This window comes from Marmota monax, unplaced genomic scaffold (assembly GCF_021218885.2).
Source record: "Marmota monax isolate L192 unplaced genomic scaffold, Marmota_monax_Labrador192_F-V1.1 WCK01_AAM20220418_F8-fsc00011, whole genome shotgun sequence".
In the NCBI taxonomy this organism is placed as follows: Eukaryota; Metazoa; Chordata; class Mammalia; order Rodentia; family Sciuridae; genus Marmota; species Marmota monax.
Window position 1 is genome coordinate 12,803,124 of NW_026693082.1, and position 24,312 is coordinate 12,827,435.

At 33.9% G+C, this 24,312-nt stretch overlaps 1 long non-coding RNA gene across 1 annotated transcript in view; it reads right to left on the reverse strand.

The window, feature by feature from the left end:
• Positions 1–2,926: 2,926 nt before the first annotated feature.
• Positions 2,927–24,312, reverse strand: part of LOC124099168 (uncharacterized) — a 29,395-nt gene continuing 8,009 nt past the window's right edge. The window contains exon 3 of the long non-coding RNA XR_009227744.1: positions 2,927–3,529. This is a non-coding gene — a long non-coding RNA (uncharacterized LOC124099168). The remainder of the gene's footprint in view (positions 3,530–24,312) is intronic.

Here is a 24,312-nt window from a genome sequence, read left to right on the forward strand (position 1 = left end):
CCCACCATTCTCAACATCTATTGTTGATAATCTTCAAGCTTCAATCAAAGAACCATTTAAAAACTTCTTCTTGACTTCTTGGTAGCACCTGGCAAATTTATCAACATTTCATGCCTTTTCTATTGATTTCTGTGACATCCATCTCTAATCATTCTCCTACCACATCTATGAATATTTCTTCTCAGTATCTTAAGTCCAAGTCATCTCCTTTCTCTGATGTCTAAATGGGAGTTTTCATCACTTTGTTCTAAGTCCCCCCAGTCATAGCACTTGTTCTGAGTTTATTCAACCCCAGCTTCAATACTATAAACACTGGTTTTCAATTCTATATCTCCAATCGTGTCCTCTTTCTCTATGCTCAAATTCCTGCAATAAATTGCTTACATTATTCCTTTACTTAAATATCTTATTCCTATCTCAAACTTACATTCAAAAGAATGCCTTCTTTCATCTCTAAACCTGATTATTCTGTAGTCATTCTTTATCCTTATTAATGGTACTACCATCTAAAGTTGATTTGACTCTTCCATGTGACTATCACATTGAAAGAGTAAAACTTTATAACATGATAGCAATTCAAAAAACCCAACTCTTTATTATTTTTTGCCCCAATGCCTGATCAAATCTGCTATTTCTTTTTTTCAGGCCCTTGACATCTGAAGTAGATCACTCTTTCCATTACTTAATTACATAAGGATTAGGAGCTATATGTTGTTATCAATGCCCTTAATTGTGAGAGATTATTTTACCACATATTGATAGCCCAGGTAGAGATCTGAATTCAAAATCCAAAGTACCACTTTTACTGAATAAATAGCACTTTTAACCACTGTAAAATAAAAAAAAAATCACAAATCAAGCCATCATAGATCAAGGACCATCAGTATAGTGGCCTACTATTCTAATATGAAAAACTATGCTGAAGCAGATTAGTTAAGTCCTCAGGTGCACAGCATACAGATATTGATTTGATGAATGTGTTTTCCTGTCTTTATGAGAAAAAAGAAACAATTGTACTTTAACATAATATTGATAATAATGTCTATTTACTCTATGGGTGTTAATATGCTGCTTTCTTTCATAATGTAATTTGAAGAGATCCTGGTGGTCTAGACAGCCCTGAACATCACACTGATTCATTATATGAATAACATGTAACTCCAGTATGCTGGAGTCCTGAGCATAACACATGTATTTCAAAGACTGAGCCCGTGGTAAATAAGCTCTGTGAAGACTCAAGAACCTGTCATGTGGCAAAGTTCTTCTAGTTCTCCTCTGAAAGGTGGCAGACCTGTAGAATACTTTCCCCAAAACAAAAGACAAGTTATTGCCTCTTGAATTTTTTGTCATCTACTGCAGCCTCCAACTTCCTAAAGAGGAAATAAAGAAACAAAGAAAGCCCAAACCTTTTAAACTTGGATTTTGTGGGGGTTTGGGAGGGAACGCATTTCAGAATTAGTAATACTTAATGTGAAAGTCTGCTACCTCTGAGTGGGTCCTCAAGTGGTGAGGAGGGGATGCAAGTTCTTTTGTAAAAACTAATCCCTCTCATGAGGGTTCCATGCTCATGACCTCAAATAATCTTAATTATCCCCAAAAGATAATACTAAAAGATCAATATGATCTCCTTTTCCTAATATGATCACATGAGGAAGTAGATTTTCAGTATATGAATTTTGAAGGACACAAACATTCATTTCATGATGGAAGCAATACCTGGAAAAGGCCATTTCTGGATATGTCCTGCATGGGAAGAGAGTGGGTAACTGTTGGAGATGTGGGCTGGCTGCGAAATAAAAGCTATGAAAGTAGCATTACAAAATAAACACAAAAGACAAGAAATATACAAACATACACACACATGTACATATATATTTTAATACATATTATATATATAAACAGGAGCAGTGACGGGTGGATTAGACTTGATGGTTCTGATTCCTCATCAAGAGAAAACCCCAAGAATACTTTATTTATAGCAGTACAGACCAAAGGAGATTGGTAAGGTGCTTCTTCAGGAAAAACAGCATATTTGGTGCTTGGCAGGTTACGACCATCTCTGTGCAGCAGTGTTTGATTCTAGGGCTGTGAGCTAAGGCAGGGTTCCAGTGTGATCTGGGCTTTCTTGGGGAATTTCACTCAGGAGTTCCCAGAAAAGCAGCTTCCCTGCCTTATGTTGGCTCAAACAAACCCATAATTTATACATGGCTTCCGACAGACCATTACTAATACATTTGGAATTAAATATACCATCATATAGCTTGTTTTATATTGGTGCCACATGCTCCTTGATACATTTTAATTGTTAATAGGTGTCGAATTCAGTCAAAAGATTTATTTGCATCTACTGAGATTATCATATGGAACTCAGCAAGAGGGAAAGAAAAAAAATTACTGTCTATTATTATTCAGGATAGTCTGCTTTATCAAACAACTCCCAAATCACAATAGTTTATTTTTCTGTTCATTCTCAAGAGATGGAATTTCATCATTTTCAATGCGAGTGGTTATCATGACAATAGAAATAGAGTATGGATAAGTTTACGCCAAATATTAAATATTTCTGTCTATAAGTGACACTTTATACTATCATGTCTTGGGCAAAGGTAAGTAATGTGGCTTCAGACAATAAGGAAATGTGAACACCCAATTATTTGGAAGTAGAGGAGAACTCAATAGCAGTGAATAATTACCTTCCACAATACCCATCTACAGTTCCTATGTTAACATTGTAAAAGAATGGAAAGATAATGAGCCATTAAATCAATTTGAGGAGTATGATGAGTTTAACCTAGTAAACAGCAGGGAACCTTGATAGCTTTAAAATGGAATGACATGTATAAATGTATCTTCTTTATTCTTTTACCCAAGAGCTTGTAATCACATGCTATTCTCATTTTAAAAATCTTTGCAAAAAAAAAAGTCTTTGCTATTGCCAATGTTAGTAGAAATAATAAGAACAGAGGCAAAAATATTACTAAAAACTCAATCCACACTATCAATTATGTTTTTTAATAGTGAAAGATATGCAATGCACCTGTCATTGATCTCTAAGCAACAATTGTCTAAATATGGACTAGTTCCATAAAATAGATAATAGGATGCACTTAAGCACATCTTAAATGACTCCTCTTTGTTTTGTTCTTCAGTGCATTTATTGTATTTAAACATGTGAGTTTAAGAACTGTCTTGTCATGCAATGAGCCCAGTCATTTATTCATTTAGTGAATATTTATCTAGTTCTTCCTCTATTCCAGGGCATTCGGTAGAGCCAAAAAGGTATATGCCTCAATAAATGTATATTCTCAAGTTTAATGAGATTTAGATTTTTGTTGATAAACAGTTACATTTTGTTTTAACATTAGCTTAAAACTTGTCAGAGGTCAAAAAAAAAAAAACCCCTCAATCTTCAAGTTCAAAGAAACGTTTGCTGTCAGAATCTTTCCTTTCTTCTCCTTAAATAAACATATTTTCCAGGTATGATTCAGACTCCATAAATGTGTTGTTTATTCCTTTCAGTGACTTATACCTAGGGAGAAAAGAAAACCTAGCTAAAATTTAAAAAGCCATAATTTTAGTAGCTTTGGTTTGACTCAATCATTTAACTTTATGATTAACAAAGGCATTTAAAAATATTTGTCCTAATATGTAGAACCAAACAAAATAAAATTCACCTCCTAGTCTGCTGATGCACTATTATGAAATCTGAATAGAAAATTAATAGCTACTAATCAAGAATGTGCCTTGGTAACAAGTCATTCAAAGTGAAAATCACAGACTAAATAAGAACCTAGAAAATAAAGTGAGTTAGAATTCAACATGACAATAATATCTCATGCATGAATATTGGACTTTAGACTCAAGTACTCTTAAACTAATCTATGATGCATATCAAAGTACTCTTAAACTCATCTATGATGCAGGTCAAAAGAAAGTGAGGAGGAAGGGCCAAGGAGAAGAAAGCATCTTTTCAAATTACAATATCTAGAAAGCATGTGAAGGAATCAATCACCTTAGGTTTTATATCAGTTTCTAGGGGAAATTGATAATTTTGTTCACAACAGTAAGAATCTATAAGCAGAAGCAATAATCTTGTAGCCAAGTAAGTAAACTTCTGCTAATTCAAAGAAATTTAGATTAGAGAATATCCATAGGCAACCACCAGGGATATTATGGTCAATGAAGCAATTTAAAGCAGCTTAATGAAGAATACAGCCCACCTAAAAGAAACTGAGTTCACCGGAAGTTACCCAGAACTTTTTTAGTAAACTTTGGGAACTGCTGGGAAATTCTGGTGAAAAGGGCATAGAAAACAAACAGAAGGCTCTGTGGATAAACTATAGGCAGAAAGGCTAATGAATAAAGGCTCTCTATCCTAGAATAGGCATTTGTGATTCTGGATCTAGAACAAGAAATACTTACATATTGAGATTCAATCATGTTGTCATGTACAGTTGAGGTATTAGATATATAACAAATTTTAGACATAGTAGTTTAGAAAAGTTATAGACCAATATGAAGCCAGGACAGAACTCTGACCTAGGAAGCTTAGAAACTGGAAAAGAGGACACCATTACTATATATCAAAGGGCAATTAAGCTGGAAAGTCAAACTAGAGGAAAAATTGATAGAATGTGTAATGTATGTGTAATTCAGTGCATGAACCAGGTGACTTTCAGTACAGAAAGCCTATTTCATGTAGATACAAGATAGTTTGGTTCTTCTTGAAGCATATTTTACTTTTGTCAATAAGCATTTGCTGCCAGTTATTTTTATATATGAATCCTTCATGCTGCCTCATCACTATTTTAAATCCAGCAATATCCTTCAACCCATTTTCTTATAGCCACCTAAGTTTTTCTCACTTTTTTCAACCTAATGAAGATGAAACCATAAAGAGAAAAAGAATAAAATTATGCATTCTAACAAAAAGGTTCTAAGGCTAATTTTATAAATTGGGCCCTTTCTAGTTGGCAAAATATTATCATTGCAAGTGTTGGCAGGAGTTTATAACATTGCTCATTTCATATTCTGATTCATTAAAACCAGCAATATTAAGGGTTGAAGAGGCCACTGTATGGAGTTGGGTGTTATGGTGGGTCTGGGTTAGAAGGACAGATGTAAGGGGATGATAGATAAATTTTGATTATCTAAGACAGTTTGTTATTTTACCAGGAAAAATATCTAAGAGATGATTTCCAATTTTGTAATGTTGAGTGAATTAATGTACTAAATGTGAATAAAACATTATCATCCAGTTATCACCATGTGTCAGTAGCTCACTTATTTTGAATATATTTTTTCTGATGGGGAGATATATCACCTGAAAATCAAGCTGAACAAACAAGAATTTATCAATATAGGCATAATTATACATATCCTAAAGGGGAGATAGACAATGAATTACCATATATGGAGTGTATGAGGGTTTATTGTGTTGCTGGTAGGAAAAGGGTGAATTAATCAGCTTTCTGTTGCATTGAACAAAATACCTGACCAGAACAACTTAGAGGAGGGAGGAATAGTTTATTTTGGCTTATAGTTTCAGAGATTCAGTCTATGATCATCTAACTCTATTGCTCTGGGCCCAAGTGAGATAGAACATCATGGTAGAAAGTTGCACAGCTCAGGATGATAAGGAAGCAGATGGGGAGAGAGGAAAGGGACATGACAGATATCATTCAGACCATGCCCCCTGTACTACTTCCTCCAGCCTTGCCCTACCTGCCTGCAGTTACCTTCCAGTGGTTCATTCAAATTATTAATCCTCAATTGGATTAATCTACTGATGAGGTTACAGCTCTCATAATCTAATCATTTCACCTCTGAACAATTGCCATGCTGGATATCATGTTTCCCAGCACACAACACATGAGCTTTTGGGGGACACTTCATATCTAAACCATAACACAGGGACAGTCTTATTGAGGCAGAACTTGGTAAGGAGAGGTTCAAACTCCCCAGTATCTCTTTGGGGATGTCACTGACAGTATTGATTGATTAATCTAATTTAAATCATCAAAATGTAGACAATGAAGAAAATTCAGATGGGTATATCCAAGAACAGAATTTATGGTAAAAAAGGGCCAAATCAGTGATTTTCAACAATTCCCCAATGCTTGTATAAAGATGATATTATTAAGTTGCCTGAAAAACACTCATATCTGGAATACATACTAAACTAGTTTATAGTGTATGTCAAATACTATCCAAATAAATAATGGCAGAATAATCTAGGAACTCCTCATCAAAAGGAAGTTTTATCTGTTGATCTTTGATTAAAAAAAAACTGCCCCTCAAATATAGTGGTTTAAAATAGCAACAATTTATTCATCTCATGCTCCTGTGGATTTAGATTTGGGCTGGGCTCAACTAGGTAGTGGTTCTTCTGATGCCACCTAGTGCACCTATGTATCTCTCATGAATTTCAGGTCAACTGCCAGAAAACTGGTTAAAGAGGTCTCAACTGGAATGGCTTCTTATCTTCTGGCAGGTTAGCATGGATACATACACGTGATAGTAGATATTTTTAAGAGCATAAATTGAAGTGAGCAAATTATCTTTGAAGTTAAAATCTTCACCTCTATCATACTGTGTTATCCAAAGCAAACCATAAATCCATTGTATACTCTAGATATGAGGAAACAGACTGTACTCCTTCATAAGGCAAGTAGCAAATAATTTCTGGTCATTTTAAAAATTAAACATAGAAGTTAAAAGTCTACTCGTTCATTTCAAAGACTAGCAATCATTATCAGATTTCCACATGTCTACTGAGAGCCAACAGGTATGAATGATGGCAGAATTAACCTCTGTTTAATTGTTTTTAAAATAATTTAATTGTTTTTAAAATAATTCCCTCAAAATCTGCATTTCAAATTAGGAAGCAAATAGTTTTGCTGCATTTTTGTGTCCTGCTAAAGCAATAATTTGCACTTCCTAATTTTTTTCCTAGCAACCATTGTCCTAAAGTGATATTGTGTTTTTGGTGAGTAAATTTTTAGAATGGAATACTCCATATGATGCATTTTGAAGGATCAATCTAAGCTATTCATGAAACAAAATACAATTATTTGGAAACTGGAAACTGAGCCCATCACACAGTAAAATTGGTGGACTATTATAATGAAATGCTCTACTCAGAATAGAACATATAACTTCACATGGTTGCTTCTAAAATGATGCATCTTATGTATGACAGTTCTCTTTATAGGCCATGTTATTATTTCCTTCAAAACAGCCCCTGCTTTTTTATGAAACTGCTTACAATACCCTTACAAATGTTCCCTGCATCACTGGATACCTCACAATGTCTTTTGCTCCATTATTAAGTCCTGACTTTCAATACTTCCATGTGATTTTAATACTACCATGTGATTTTAAGTCTAGAGACTTGAAAAGTAGGAGGGAGTGGTCCCCAGGAAGTAAACAGAGTAACAGCCAAAACTATCAGAAAAACATTGACAGATTTTTGCAGAATCCAAGTTGAGATAAAAAAAAATTGTCCTAAAAATGATAACTTTACCAATAACACAAAAAGGATTGGATCTATCATTTGGTATGGCCATCTACTCAGTGGTTTCTTGAACCATCCAGGTTTATTCATTTAAGTTTTTGAGACAGCAGTGAAGCCAAGAGACTGACTAGCTCTCTTTTAATTTGTAGTGGAAACTATGGTACTCTGTCAGCTGAAGCCTCAGGGCTAGTCAAGGATTCAACTACCCAGACCCAATCATATCATGCAATGGACGGGTGGGGGGTGAATTTGTCAATTTATTTCAAAAGAACTTCTTTCAAAATACTAACAAAGAGGTACAAGATCAGTCTAAATCCTATGCTAAGGAAAGCATAGGAGAAAAAAGCCTGAAGAGATAGGTACAATGAAAAAGTTAAAACTGAGAGTGAAAGTCAGAGAGAAGGCAAGACCAATAGTCTATATTCAGAACACATACTATTTTCCATATATGACATAGGTAATATTCCTATGTTATGATTAATCTTCTCAAAAATAACCCTGCAAGGTGGCTATCAATGTATTCATTTTATAGATAAGTAAACTAAATCCTTTGTTGGTCAAAGATTAGAGCTTCACATCAATGATTGATCTATCTTTAATATAAGCATCTTTTTCTTGCCATCTTCCTAATTCAAATTATTGTTTCATACACTAATATAACAATAGCCTCCTTATTGATCTATATTTGTGCAGAATCTTCTTTATCCACTTAATTTTTAAGTCAAACTAGATTTAGTTTACTATAATCTGTCTTTCATCATATTACACTTAAAACACTGAAATGAGTGTCCAAATCTTAAAATTAAAGTAAAACTCCATATACTTTCTTCCAACAATCTGAGCTCAGACACTATGCCAACATTTTACTACTTCTTGAAAATCACTCTCATTACCTTCTCCCCACATGGTTCACTTCCTAAGGAATCTACTCAAATCTTCCTCTTACAGATTTTGCTTTCTTTTCCAGTTTGGCTGTGAATGACAGAAACGCACCCTCATTCATGTCCCTGGTTGACTGAGTTGCAGAAAAACACCACACAAAAACTGGACTTAAACTATTTCCTGGAAATTTGAAATTGGAATTGGGAAACTCTTAAATTGTCTCTTAGATTTGGGGACTATAAAGTGGTATAGATCTAGGATAGCAAAGAGTAAGTGCTAAAGAGAAGGTGCATGTTTACAGACAGGAAGGGACAAAAGTGGTTTTTCAGAGAAAAGTAGTAATAAAAGTCCTTGAGAAAGAAAAGTGAGGAAGAGAACAATCTGTTCCCTTAGAGTATTGTTTTGTTTATTTTTTTAAATTTCCTATTAGAATGGTCTGTGCAAGCTCAACAGGGGCAATACCACTTTCAATGGAATAATTAGTTCGCAGAGTAGAGGTAAAAATTTTTAGATTTTGCAATAACTTTGGCCCCCTCCAAAGTTCAACTCGACCTGAAAAATACCTTATTTATTAGTGTTTAATTCCAAGGGAGGAAGATGGTAGAGAAGAACCTCTTAAAAAATGATCTTTACAAGAGTGATGATGGTTTAAGTTGAGAAATTCAGTTCTAGCTCCTTATTTATTTAATTAGCAGTAATTACTGAACACTAGTTATATTCAGTATAAACAGTATTCCAGATACCTAGATATCATAATCCATAAAGCAGTAGTCCTGCCCTGGTAAAAGCATCATATTCCAGAAGACATGTCAGTATCCTTAATTATAGTTTATTTTTTGAAGCAGTTTGACTAGATACATTTGTATAAAGGAAAACCCTTCACTAAGGCACTTTTACATAAAGGAAAACCCTTAACTAAGGCAATGAACCTCCCTTCCAACCAACTAGGGAGATCTTTAATCCCAGTTTGCATGCAACTTCTTAGACTGATGATTATATTCACAATTTATTGAACATTGTCTATATATTAGATATTGAATATAAATTCGTTCAAGTCTTTTCCAAAAGCCACAAGATAGAGATATACTTGTTACTATTTTTAAAATGAGGAAATTGAGTTTAGGGAGGCTAATTTGTTTAAAATTTCAAAGCTGGCATATCAGAGAACTGAGAGTTTTCACTAGTACTTCCTGGCTCTAAATTAATGCTTTTTCTGCTATACCATCCTGCTTTTTACATACCTAAACACCACATAAAAAAATATGACATCTATGTTTCTTCATCTGCTCTGAGGATTTAAGGGTTGCCAAATTTCTCTGAATTTTAGTTAGCTCATCTATACAATCTGGGAAATAATGTCTGAATATGGTAGATAATTTCTTAACTTATTTCTTAGAGGAGGTAAACTAAACACTTAAAGCATAAGAGATTTCATCTACAGTTCCTCAATGTCATATCACTTATAGAAATGTCACCTTGCAACTTAAGAAGTTTCCTTCCAAAAGGGAGTCCAGCATTCTTCCATCAATTGTAGAAGCTTATTATGGGCAAGTTTTTTTTCTGTTATTTAATCATCAAATGTAGGATTCATTCTTTTCTATGATGTAGAGGATTGTTTCATAAATCTTATGTAGTTACAGACACTTCCATGAATTACTATTATACTTCATTTGCTTTTAGACAATATTTAAATTATTTTTAAAAATTACATTTCTGTTTTTAAATAAGAAATGTAAAAGTTCACATTTTACTAGAATATAAATAGGGAAATGGATGATGGGGGAAGGAACTTTCTCTCTCTCTCTCTCTCTCTCTCTCTCTCTCTCTCTTCTTTCCTTATCTGTTAACAAAATTAATAATTTTCACAGTGAGCCAATAAGAGGTAATATTATTTTCACATTTCTATTTATCAGTGAGTAAAATGAGGCACAAGGCATTAAGATACAAGAGGTTAAGCAGCTAAGGCTCTAATTATCAGTCACAAGTGCCATGTTAAGGAACCACACTCTTCCCACCAATTAACACTGTCTCCTACATGTTCCATACAAAATTCACTCCCCACAGAGGAGAGCTTTTCCTCTTTTTGCTCAAATTTTTTTTTAACATCAACTCCATGAGGCTGGAATTAATGATAATGAATTCCCTCCCAGCCAAATATTTTCATTCCTTTTTCATTTCATTCAGCCCTCAGGCAAAGCAATTTATGGTAAAGGCAAAAATATCATTTATGTTTATGTTGTTTCAGAACAAAGTCGTTCCTCTCAGGAAACATAAAATCATGCAAAATTGGAGATTTTGAGTAAGTTCACACTTGTGTTTACTACCAAAAGGTAGACTTTTAAGGGAAAAAGTGCCTTGACTGTGTCAGGCCTTCTTTTTGCCCACCTTCCTGCAGCAGAAGAAGGTTCTCCAACTGTCTCCACAGGCAGAATCTGTAGTGTTCACCATGAGATGATTACTATGCCTCCTATACATGTTGCCTCAAAAGCATATAGATACGTAACCAACAGCACAGAATATTAGAAATTCAGGTGGCTCTTAAAATTTAATAATGAAAGTAGGTGTAATCCAGCTCCTGTCTAAAGCACAAGTGAGATAACAGAAATATTTAGTAATCCCTCTCTGTAGGGCACTATCTTTTGAAGAGTAGTTTTCCAGTATCATAGACTTATGGAGTGGTTCTCACATCAAAAGGCAAATTCTCTAATTGGTCTTAATTCACTGAATTGGAATTTCTGGCATTTGTGTCTGAGAATCTACTCTTGAATGACCTAACTCTACAGGAGGTTCTATGCACATTCACCTACTATGTTTCTAGCACTTTCTTTCTATACTTTGTTAGAATTTATAGCAAGAAATATAGAGAAAGTATATTTGTTATATAGAAATGGTAGAAACTATGTAATGATTATTCAGATTTGCTTTGTAAACTGTATGGATTTAGGAAATATCTCCTGAAAATATTTTTCCAAACTATGTACAAAATATCAGCTCAAATGACTATCCATTATATTTTTCATCCTTGGTTTAACTTATAAGGAAGCAATTTGTCTCTCAAGAAAAAAAAATTATGATTATTGTGATATGTCAATAGGAATTAGGTGACTCTTTATATAGGCAACTATAAATACAAATCACCAAAATATGGGCCAACTACCACTGTAGCTGCTGGAGATGTAAACCAATTAAGATATTGTCTCTATTGATGATATTATAGTCATAGATAAGGTACAAAAGAATTAGAAAGTATGTATCTTGGCCTTAATTTGAAAAGGACAAACTAAATTGCAGACTTTCAGTTTAAACTTTGACATGTAGTTGGTTGGAAAACATGACTACTTCTTGTGGGGAAAAAAAAAAAACTGGGAAAACTAAAAATCAGTCATTTTTTTACCCCAACAGAAAACTGGGGGCTCCGAACAAATTGCAAGTCCAAAATTCTAGGCAGACAGACACACACAGGAATCATAAACACTACCTACTACATCAGGAGTCATGGAAGCCATAAACTGATAAGAATACTTGAATGGTAAATCTCATGAGTTGCTAGAGGCTGGATATGAACTATCTTGAGAGTAACAACTCTTTCTGCTGCACATGATCCCCAAAACATTGTGGGCCTTATCTCTAGGAATCCCACGAGGTTTTCATGGTAATCTAAGAAAGCCCCCAGCCTGTCTCTGGCAGGAGGGGAAGGACTCACTGTGGGATACACTCCCAGAACCCTCTCCATAGCATATACTCTCTAGGGAAAAACACTTTACCTTTGACTTATTCTAGCCTGAGGAAGGAAATACTTCACACTCCAGCCCCCTATGGCCTTCTGTCTCACCTAATTTGAGGGCGGGATACAGTTAACAGGGGTCAGAACATGAAGAAAATGGATTAAGAGCACTGCAGCCAGAAGAGCTAAATCACAGGTTTTAGTGGGCCCTGACACACAGTTCCCAACAACTTATATTTGATTGTAAAATTACAGGCCATTCCCCATTCTCCACCCCTTACCACCAATACATCAGGGCTCCCCAGGATGATAACAGTGGATTAGAGCTTTAACAGCTACAAGGCATAGACTGTCTCTGGGGAAGAGTACCTAGAGAAGCCCAAAGTCAGGAGAGAAGATGAAAACAAAGACACTTCAAGAATTTGGAGTCCCTGGCACGCACACATCATGGCATTATTTAGAACAAGTACTAAAAACAACCAGCACCTGGGCAGAATAATGTAAATCCTCACAGCAAAGGCCTGCTTATCTCAGAACTTATTACTCAATACATGCCCAGCATTCAACAAAAAAATAACAAGACATACCAAAAGGCTAGAAAGAAAACAAGCTGAAGAGACAGAGCAGTCATCATGCCCCAACTCAGATATGACACAGATGCTGGAATCCTCAAACAGGGAATTTAAAATAACCATGATAATATGTTAAGAAATGTAACAGAAAAAGTTGACGACATTGGAGCACAGATGGGTGGCAAGCAGAGAGACGAAAACGCAAAGTAAAAGAAAGGAAACATTCAAAATCAAAATCCATTTTTAACAATTGTAATGGAAGTCAGGAATGTTTCTAATATGCTTAATAGTAGATTAAACACAGATGAAGAAAATAAAAATCCATGACCTGAAGATAGTCAAATTTCCCAACCCGAAATGAAAAAGAGAAAAAAATAAAAGTGAATAAAGAACAGACCATCTGTGGGACAATTTCAGTGGTGTATCAAATGCTATTGTTCCAAAGCACAAAGCAGAGAATTGTACAATGTTAATGAAGGACACCAAACTGTGGGTCTAAGAAACTCAGAGATAAAGAGAAAAAGATAGATGGAAAAACTATAGGATGTACAAGAACAGACCCTTGGAAAAATAAAGAAGGAGCAAATGAAGAGGAAGTACTAAAAATGAAAAGAAAATAATCTTGTCTAGAAACCAACAGAGATGGTTCCTAAGAAGGTAAATTGGGTCACTGGTAGGAAAATTGGACAGAGTTCAAAGGTGAGGTTATGAGGAAATAATTAGCTCTGGATCTTAATAAAAATGTGAGAAGAAATTTTCCCTCATGATGCACATTTCTTTTATAGTAATCCACGGTTACCATATTTTAGAGTAATTCTGCTCAGTCAATGTTGTTAAGAGTGAGACTGAGCCCATCTCTCACTTCAGCCCTAAAGATACAACTCTGGCCACAGTGTTTTACTCAGTATACAACCTGAGTTGAATCAATGGGATTTTCCCTTATACAATTTCAGGAATGAGACCTTTTTTATTTGTTAGTATTTGAAAGTTGCAAGGGCATTATAAATTGTGTTCTAGGCCAGCCTGTCCCAGCATAAAACAAAAATGATGTGAGAGGGAACACTTCTTTATCTGATTGCAGCTTTTGACTGTCTGTCTGTCTGTAAGTGAATACAGCTTCTGTTTTTAGTAACTAAAGTCATAAATAAAAAATAGAACATTGTTGTACTTACAGAGAAGAGTATTAATAGATTGGCTAGAATAAAATTCAGCTATTTGTTAAAGAAGGAATGAAGGCAGAGAAAGTGAAAGCAGTCAATCAATGGTACTCTTTAAAAAAAGAGTTTGAACAATAAATGGGAGAAGTAAGCAAGCAGAAGCATGTTCTGGGGACATTTTTCAGAACACTTTTTGTTGTTTTCTTAACAACTAAGAAACTTTTCAGGATGGAAAGAGAATGAAAAAAACAAAAGGGAAGATTCAAGAAAAAGAAAATTTGATGTAGTTACATTTATATTGTCTGGAAATGCTTTTCTTTGTAGGCAGTAACTTCTGATAGGAAGTACCTGTTATAGCTTGAATATGAGCTGTCCCTCAAAAGCTCACAAGACAATGTTCAGACATGAAATCATTAATTATGAGAGGTGTAACCTAATCAGTGGTTTGATCCATTTGATGGGTTGATAATATGAAATTATTACTAATGGGTGGTAACTACAGGTAGGTGGGGTGTAGCTTAGTTTATCTTCTCTGTAGTCCCTTCCCTTTCTGTCTCTGCTTCCCAGCTACCATGAGGTGACAGATTTTCCTCTGCCATGCCCTTCCTCCATGATGTTCTGCCTCACCTTGACTCAGAGCAAAAAAGTGAGCTGACCATGGACCGAACCTCTAAAAAACAAAGCCAAAATAAATTCCTTTAAGTTGTCAAGTGTTTTGGTCACAGTGACAAAAAGCTGACTAAAACACTACTAGAACCCTTTTCCAGAATGACAATCGCCTTTCTAAACCTGATTCCTGGAAACACGTTCACAAGTAAATTAAACCAATAGAAAAGAGAAGAAAAAAAATCAAAAATAGAAAAAAGTGAACAAGATACTTTGTAATTTTAAATATGGTAACTAGTTTGCCATTTAAAAAACAGCTTTCTAGTGTATATTTAATATGTATGTTTTGAATTGCTAACTAGAGGTAATTTGTAAGCCTAGGGATCTTATTTAATATTTCATGATTTTCACTCTAGTGCCAGCACAATACTGAAAATGGGTGTTAATAGTTTTAATATGTTGGCTTATTTTTTAAGGTTCTATGGCTTTAAAGATGATGAATTATAAAGAGAGTATTGTACTGTATTACATTGAGTTTGTACTGAATTAATCCGTATAATTATATTATAAGAACAAGAGGGATCAATAGTAGACCGAAGGCTTCTGGAAACTCCCTGGAGAATCATTGGCAGAGTTCGCTTTGGAAGATTGAAGGAGCAAGTGTCTGATGTCCTGAGGAGATGGCAGGAGTAATCAAGAATTCCTTCAAGGAGAACAGAGCTTGCATCTGCTGCTGCTTCCTTCTTCTTCCAACTTTATCCCGTCCAAGCCACCATCCTATTAGATGATGCTGCCCACTTTAAGGAGGGTCTCCACTTTAGATCAGTATCCCATATGTCAGTCATTCCTAGACACACCCTCATTAACAAACCCAGAATCCTTTTAATCTTGGGCATCTCTTAATCGAATCAAGTTGACAATTCAGATTAACCATTACAATACTTATACACTTTCTTTTCTGCTGGGAATAGATCCAAGGGCTTCACAAATGCTAGGCAAGCACTCTATCACTGAGCTTCCCACGGGTCCCTCAATAATATTCTTATTTTTATAGAGCATATAACTTCATAATTGTAAAATTCAGTCTTCATTTACTCTAGAGAAAGAGGTCTTTGCAACATGTTGCGGAGAACAATAGAAAGTGCTTATTATAACTTGGAAAACAGGAATTTTGAATACATGTAGCCATCAAAACACAATAAAAAGTGAATCGATGTCCAATATAACATTTGTTACTTTATCAAACCTACCTCAATATTTAATATTTAATGTTCCTATTTACTTATTTTATACTGTCTGAATAATCCTTAAACCAAAACCTAACAAGAACTTTATAAGAAAAGAAAAATATGCTATATTGACAAGAATTTAATACCCACAACAAAATGTTAGTAAGTGGAATCTAGGGAAATATGATGTTATAACATGACCAAGAAGGGTTTTCTCAGAAATGAGATTCTTATTGAAAAATTAATCAATGTAATACAGCACATTAATAGAATAAAACAGAAAAAATTCATATGATTGTTTTCAATGGAGTCATAAAAAGCATTAGACAAAATCAACACATATTCAGGAAAAAAAATCTCAACAAACTGAAAATATTTTAATGGGAATAGAAGGGCACATTATTGAGTTGATCAAATGTATATGCAAAGTATATATAGCTGATATTAAAATCAATGATAAAATATTGATTTTTTTCCTTGAGGAGAAAGGTCAAAATGTCTATCATTTTTTATATTTTATGGGAGGTACTATTTAGTACAACAAAGAAAATTCAAAGGACAAAAAGTCATAAAGAATGAAGTAAAATTATATTTATAAAGAATATAGTGGTTACACAAAAGTTGAAAAGAAGTTAACAAAGGAAAAAACAACAACAACAGACCTTGTTAGAACAAACTGCACATTTAGCAAACTTATACAAGGACAATGCACAAAGAACAATTATATTTTCAATTTGTAGCCATGAACAATTGGAAATTAAATTTAAATAACAAAATATAAAGTAACATCAAAACCAAAACATTTAGAAAGAAATATAATGAGAGTCTGATTGAAAAATACAAGTGATCTGTGTACTCAAAATGTCAAAATAAAATCAACTTCTGCAAATGGTGTTTTAGTCAACACTTGGTGGCTTATCTGACAATGATTCCTTAATATTATATGGACTAGTGACATCAGGGCCATCTTAATCACACTTTTCTGTCCAAATAATATAAAATCACCTGTCACATTTTTCAGAGTATATTCCCATGATTAAGTGATGCATGGCTGTATTTCTGAGAGGAATTCTAAAGTACCTATATAAATGGAAAAAATGCCATCCTCATGTATTTGAAGATTCAGTATTATTTAGATGCCAATCCTGACTAAATTTTCAAGACTACACAATACTAATTAAATGAAAGTGGAATATTTACTGAAATTTTTATGCTGATTCTAAAATGAACATGGACTTCCACATCCATAGCAATGCTGAAAAATGAAAAAGAAAATTGAGATACTTATACCGCCTGGTTTTGTAGATTCCTAGAAGGTATAGGCAGAGGAGCATGGTATAAAGGAAGGGCATCGAAAATCTGCAAGTATACCTAGTGTTCAGCCATATTGCCCAGGTAATATGATGGAAAAAGGGTGGTTGTGTTTTTTGGTTTTTTATTTGTTATGTCTGCCACGAAACTAGTTCAATTATTGAAAAAAACTTTGGCCTCAACACTGCCCATATACCACCCACAAAAACAACTTTGAAATTGATTCTGAGACAAAATGTAAAAGCTTAAAATTATCAGGAGTCTAAGAGATAATATTAAGGAGTAGATATTTGGTCTGAAATTAGGTACCAATTTCTTGCACCAGTTGAAAAAGCACTAGCCATAAATTATAAAATTAAAATTACAAATTAAAAACCTAGCTTTTAAAAATATTGTTAGAAATTCAAAAAGCAAGCCAAAACTATGAAAAACTATTTTAATTCATATATCTGCTAAATATTTACAATTCAACAATAAGAATACAAATATCCAAATAAGGAAATAGACCAATTACTTGAATAAACATTTCACTAAAGCAGATATGTAACAGGCCAATAAGCATATGAAAATGTTCAATATTAAAAGTCATTCTGGAAATAAAAAATTAAAACTACTTTGAGTTATCATTACATAGCTATTAGAATAGCTATTTTTCATGATGATATCAAATATTTGCAAGGTAAAGGATTGGAACTTCAGACAATGGCTGATGAAACTGTAAAACAGTACCACCACTTTGTAAATCTCTTTGGCCATTTTTTAAAAAGCTAAACATTCAACTACCAAGCAGTTCCACTATTAGAAATTTGTCTGTGGTGGCATAAAAAATATTTGTGTCCAAAACATGAAAATATTAATAGCAGACTTATTTACACCACTTAAAAACCTGGAGACAACCCAAATGTTCACTAACAATTATGCATATAGGATGGAATACCATTCAGCAATATGCTAACATAAAATAACTTGGATTGAGTGTTATACTGAATGATCTGAATTTGTTAGATGGTGGGCAGAAATTTAAAAGAGCAATCACCTGTACTTGCTTGAGAACAAGTTGCTGATGGCAATACCCTTTCAAGTTTTATCTTTGTTTCAGATAAAGCTTTCCAGAGAAAACCACAAGGGAACAACTTATATCACCAAAGGACACCTAGCCCCTCTTCTAGGTGACCTAAACTGCTCTGATTACAAGCTCATTATAGTGTTAAATTCTCTGGTTCAGAGATATTCCTCCCCATCATCTTAAACATACAATGTGTGGAAAAGCATGTCCTCAAACTAAACATGCTCAGGAACATGCCTGCTTCAATATGCAGTGACAAATCTCTCCAGTATGAACATGTGTGTTCTCCCAAAAAGTCTCTTGCTTCCTTTCTTCAAGAGGACACTGTTCTGGGAGTTTTCCTCAGTGCCTTCCTTATTATACAAGTAAGAAATCTTCACTCTTTTTATCTCTTGGTTGTGTTTATTGTCTTTGCCTCACTAAGGGGCATACTCACTGTGTTTGTTTAAAATGTATCAGAATCATAGTAAATTGCCAAAAGAAATATTTGCAACATCCTTAAAGACAGACAGTGAAACACCCTGTACCTGAATGGTCCCTTTGTGTTCCCAAAAACCTAGCCAACATGAGGGAACAATGAGGTCAAACCTAGACTGGGAAGTCGATAAACATTTTTTTTTTTTTTGAAGAACACTGGCTTTCTTTCATGCACACTGGGAACTAAGGCAAGTTAGTGTCAACTGTAGAGAGCTATTTTCTTGCTTGGAACACCAGGACAGTTGCTCCTTGGGATGCTGGTTATACAAGCAAACTGAGCAAGCTAATGCTAATGATCAAGGCAATGAACAGAAAGACTTAATTTATCTGGGAGGGGCACACCTCCTTCAATGGTGATGGTGCTGAGTCCCTGTGGAAAGGGTATATCGTACTTGTCCAGCTAGTGCCACTGAACAAAATAACGTGAGGAAAAGGAGACACTGAGGCACAGCACCTTGAAGGATGGAGGTGCTATCTGTCCATCCTATCACCACTGAACTCAAGATGGAGCAGTTGCTGATTGCTCATAAACTTTTCCTAATAAATCATATCTCCCAATTTATCTCCGGACACTTTCCTTGATATTTTTTGCAACCTACCCTGGTGCCCTGGCACAACTGAGCTCTTGAACCTGACAATGACAAAAGAGAAAACACCTAAAAAATTAAAATATTTTTGTAGCTTCTAATACCTTTTGGAGAACAACAACAACAAAAGAATGACAACCACACTATGGTATTTACAACATGTGCAAAAATAATTAGGAGCTTTATGAACTGAGAATCTTTCATTGTATGTTTTATTGTTCCAATTTGATCAAATTTACAGATTAAAAGGTTATATGCCAAATGCCAACATTTTAGTTTGAAAGCATTTTAACATACATATTATCTTCTTTCATTGTTACCATTTCATATTGAATGAAAAATCATGCAGAAAGGAAAGCTTCACAGTTGCAATATTGAAACAGGATGTATTTAATTTATTCTTTTCAAGAGACTTCACAGATAATTTAATCAGCTATCAAAGCACACTATTCAGTTTTTTAGTCTCTTTTAAATCAAGGCTGTTTAAACCTAGACTTGCTTAATTTTTAAAAATGTCTTCTTAATAAAGTAAAAAAAATTATGTATGTCTATATATAATATAGATTTATAAATATATATTTAAAGCCCATATGTCCAAGTCTGCTCAATAAGAAAGTCAAAGTGCTTCCTGTAATATAATTTGTAATAAAAAGTCTAAGAATTGCTACTCAAAATTGTAACTAAAAATATATTTATAAGAAATCATTTTGTTAGAATGTTTGTGACAGAAAACTGCTATCTGTTCACTCACAGTTGAATGGCATGTTTTTATAGATGATTTTACCCAAAAACCTATGACAACTCATTATGATCTTCCTCTAATTAACTCAAGCACAAGTGAAAGAATGGTATGTATCCTCAAAATTATGAACTCAGTTAGTGTAATCCCAGTGGCTCAGGAGGCTGAGAAAGGAGGATCAAGAGTTCAAAGCCAGCCTCAGTAAAAAATGAGGCAATAAACAACTCAGTGAGACCCTGTCTCTAAATAAAATACAAAATAGGGCTGGGGATGTGGCTCAGTGGTTGAGTGCCCCTGAGTTCAATCCCTGGTATACACTCTCTCCCCTGCAAAAAGAACCTAGTTAAAAGTACTCTACTTGCAATATTTAAATGTCAAAACAAAACAACTTCAACAAAACCATTAAAAAACAACAAGGACTTTTGCCTGTGATAATGGCAGATCATGTTGACCCAAAGGCACTGCTGACAGCTGTGATGGCAGGGACACTGCTAGAAAGAGATAGGGGATATTTAAGTTATTAGGTTATTTTAAAATATTGTGTTAAAATAACAATAATTATTATTATAGTAAATTATTATAGTAAATAACAATTTACTATGATTCTGATACATTTTAACACAATATTTTAAAATATTTTTAAAATACTGGATTTTAGTCTAAGTTCTCTGAAAATTGGGAATCACATTAACATTCCAAACTGGGAAACAAACTTTATTAAAATTCTTAGAAAATAAAAATTTCTTATATATTTATTGGAATTTTTCAGGACAGATGAACTCAATTAGTTGAATTTTATGATGTTCAAAGAGATGAAAATTAAAGTAATGTGAAAAAAAAAGTGCTAGAAGGCCAAGTAAGTAATGTCTTTGTAGTCAGAGAATTTTAATACTTTTGGCTTCCATTCCTAAGCTCAGCCTGCTAGACCACACTTCCATAACTCCTAGAATATAAAATCAATTAAAATTCATTTTGTGTCATATATATTCAGTCTAAACTACACTGAATGTTTAAATCTGTTTATTTTGTTACCAAAAAAAATAAATTTAAAAATGTCCATTGGAAAGTCTTTGAGTCTATCACCTACTAGCTGCCAAGCAGCTGGCCAAGAGATGCTCAATAGTCCAGAAAATTCCAATTTTAGAACCTGTTTTCAGTAGATGTTGGCCTTGGAAATCTGACATATCTGGAAAGCATCCTAATAATAGAATAGATGAATTATTTTTTTTCTCCTGCTTAGCTACCAGAAAAATTCAAAATTATAAAAACCTTAACAGATTATGGTGCTGAAGAATCACAACAAAACAAAACAAATTCACTCTTTCCAAATTTTCAGATTTCTCCTTCTCCAACAGTTATACAAATTCCTCCCAAATTAAAGCTTAAACCCTATCCATGAGCTAACTGACATTATATGGAGGCTACATAATCTTATGCATAAATTCCACAATATCTTTTCATAAAGAAACATAAACTCTCTTATGCAGGTTCCCATATTTAGTTATTTAATTTTTTTTCTGTTGTATTTCCAGTGGAGACCTATCTTAATCTCTGAAGTGTTATTGATGTGTTTAGACCTTTTATATTCAATGTAATCATCAACATTGTTGCAATTAAATCCACCATGTTATTGGTTTTCCATTTTTCACTTTGGTTCTTTATTTCTTGTTTCTATTTTTTCATCATCCTTTAGGACAGAATGAATTTTTATGGTTACTTTTATCTCCATTATTGGCTGATTATGTATAATTTTATTTTGTTTTAAGCTTGCTCTACAGATTTAAACACATATTTTTATATGGACTATATTAAAACAGTTTCCATTTATTTGTATTGAATGAGATTTTCAATAATGTAAATAAAAATGGAAATTTATTTTTAAAGGGGTATATATATACAAGAGAATGGAGAAAAAAAACATTTTATCAGATTTCTTGTCAGAAAGTTTGCAAGCCCAAAGTTAAGAGTAGCACCTTTAATATGCTAGAAGAAAACTAGAACTCTATACTTAGAATCTTTCAAAAATGGTGAAATAAAAATGTTTCCAGACAAACAGAAGCTGTGATATTTTGTGGACAACAATTTGTATCACACGAAATATTAGGGAAGGTTATTAATACCAGATATCAAAATGAAATTTGGAATGGAAGAAATGATGACTTTCTGGGTAAATATGAATGATAGTTTGTCTCATTTTTTTTAACTCTTTAAAAGTTAATTATCTAAAGCTTAAGTAATAAAAAGTTGTTGGGTGTTATATGCAGAAACAAAGTGTATGGCATCAATAGGACAAAGGACAACAGGTAGGTATTAGAAGTAACTACACCTAATCCCCCCTGCTAAGAAATTAGATACCACCCTGAATTCTCTGGCCTTAGTAAAGAACACATCTTCCTGTCTTTTGAGAATGTCTGGACCTTTTGTAGAATCAGGCTGGCAATTTTAGAGATACAAGAGAAGGAGGCCAATACCATTCTAATAAGAAAGGAAGGAAGTTTAAGAGATGTACTCGTTTATCCATGGCTAGAACTGGGAGAGAAAAATATACAGTTTTGTGTTATCAGAAGAAAAATACCACTTTAGCATGGCACCTCTTCAGCACGGAGGCATTTTTCTTCTTGGTGTAGACCTTGAACAAGTAAGAGCACAGGGAACTCTTAACCAGCTAAGGTAAGCAGAACAGTAAGCAAACCCCCCATCCTACTGATTATTTGTTTTGGCTTTGACATGTAACATGCACATTCAGTGGATTGTATTCGCCATTGTATCCCTATTAGCTCTGCATTAAGGAAAACATCTTCAAGAAAAACAGAGTATTGACTATCAAACCAGCACACAATGAAACTGCTTTATCATCATTTTTCATGTTTTACTTTAATGCCTTCATTGATATTTTATTAGGAATTTTAGAAAGGATAAAGCCATTTGGAAATTTTACTAAATAACCAGAGTTGATTTAGGACAAGTGAATTAGATAACATATAAGAATCCAAAGGCTGAGTGTTCTCTCTGATATGCAGATGGTAATTCACCATAAGGGGAGGAGAGTAGGGAAGAATAGAAATACTTTGGATTAGACAAAGGGGAATGAAGGGAAGGGAGGGGGAATGGGAATAGGAAGACAGTAGAATGAATCAAACATTACTTTCCTACGTTCACATATGAATGCATGACCAATGTAATTCCACATCATGTACAACCAGAAGAATGGGAAGTTGTACACCATGTATGTATAATATGTCAAAATACATTCCAGTGTCATGTAGAACTAAGAAGAAAAACAACAAAAAGAATTAGATAGGGAAATTGCTATGGTTTGGACATCCAAAGTCCCCCAAAGGATCACATGTTAAAAGTTTGATACCCAGCCTTTGGCACTACTGTGAGTTGTGAAAACGTTAAGAAGTTGGCCTGTCAGAGGTCTCATGTCATTGGTGAGGTGCCCTTGAAGCCGATAGTGGGACCCCAGCCTTGTCCTCTTATTCTCCACTTCCCCCAGGCTTTCCCAAGAAGATGTGCTGCTACAGGCCAAAGCAAAATGACCAACTGGTAATGAAATGAAGCCTCTGAAACCACAAACCAAAACAAACCTTCTCTCTTTATAAACTTATAAAGTTGACTATCTCAGGTATTTTTTTTTTTTATAGAGAAGGAAACAGACTAACATAGAAGTAGATGGGGCTGTGGACTCCTGGAGATAAGTTGACTTGCATATGAAAGGTAACAAAGTTGAGCCCAGTGCTATCTCCAAGAATTGGCTAACCCTGGGAGGGGGAACCTCTCAGCTGCCAGCAATCTTGGTAAGATGTGCAAACATCATAAAACACAGAAAATAAAAGTGTGATTAAGATACACAGAAATACAAATGTATTTTTATTAGCATTAAACCCAAAACCAAACAATAAATATTCTAGAAAAATAGAAGATAACAGTAAGCTTTGGAAAAGCCTTTTGACTTCAATCTTAGGTTGTAAATTAAACACTCTATATTATGCTTTCCATGAGGAATTATTTATGAATTGTTAAATCTATATAGTGTGATCAGATATATTCAAAACAAATGTCTTCAATTTACTATTAATGCTAGGGAAAGTCAAATAAAAAGTTAACATGATTATATTTATGAGCATTACAATTGAAAAGAATTAAAAATGAAGAAGAAAAATTTAATTATGTAAATTTCTATTAGAAAGGGTTTTCATTTTCATTGCTGTTGTAGCTGTAATAGAAGTTTGAAGTTCCTATCAATGAGTCAGGATAGAAACAAAACAAAACAGGCTAGGGTATACCCAATCTCTTAGAAAATAATGACAGTTTTTGATGGTAGTAAAAATAAGACTTTCTGAGTAAAGTTTATTTATTTATCAATCATAAAATAAGTAGGACATAATGAACCAATATTTTATTTTTATCTAAATGATGTAATCATATTCCTCCAACTGCTTA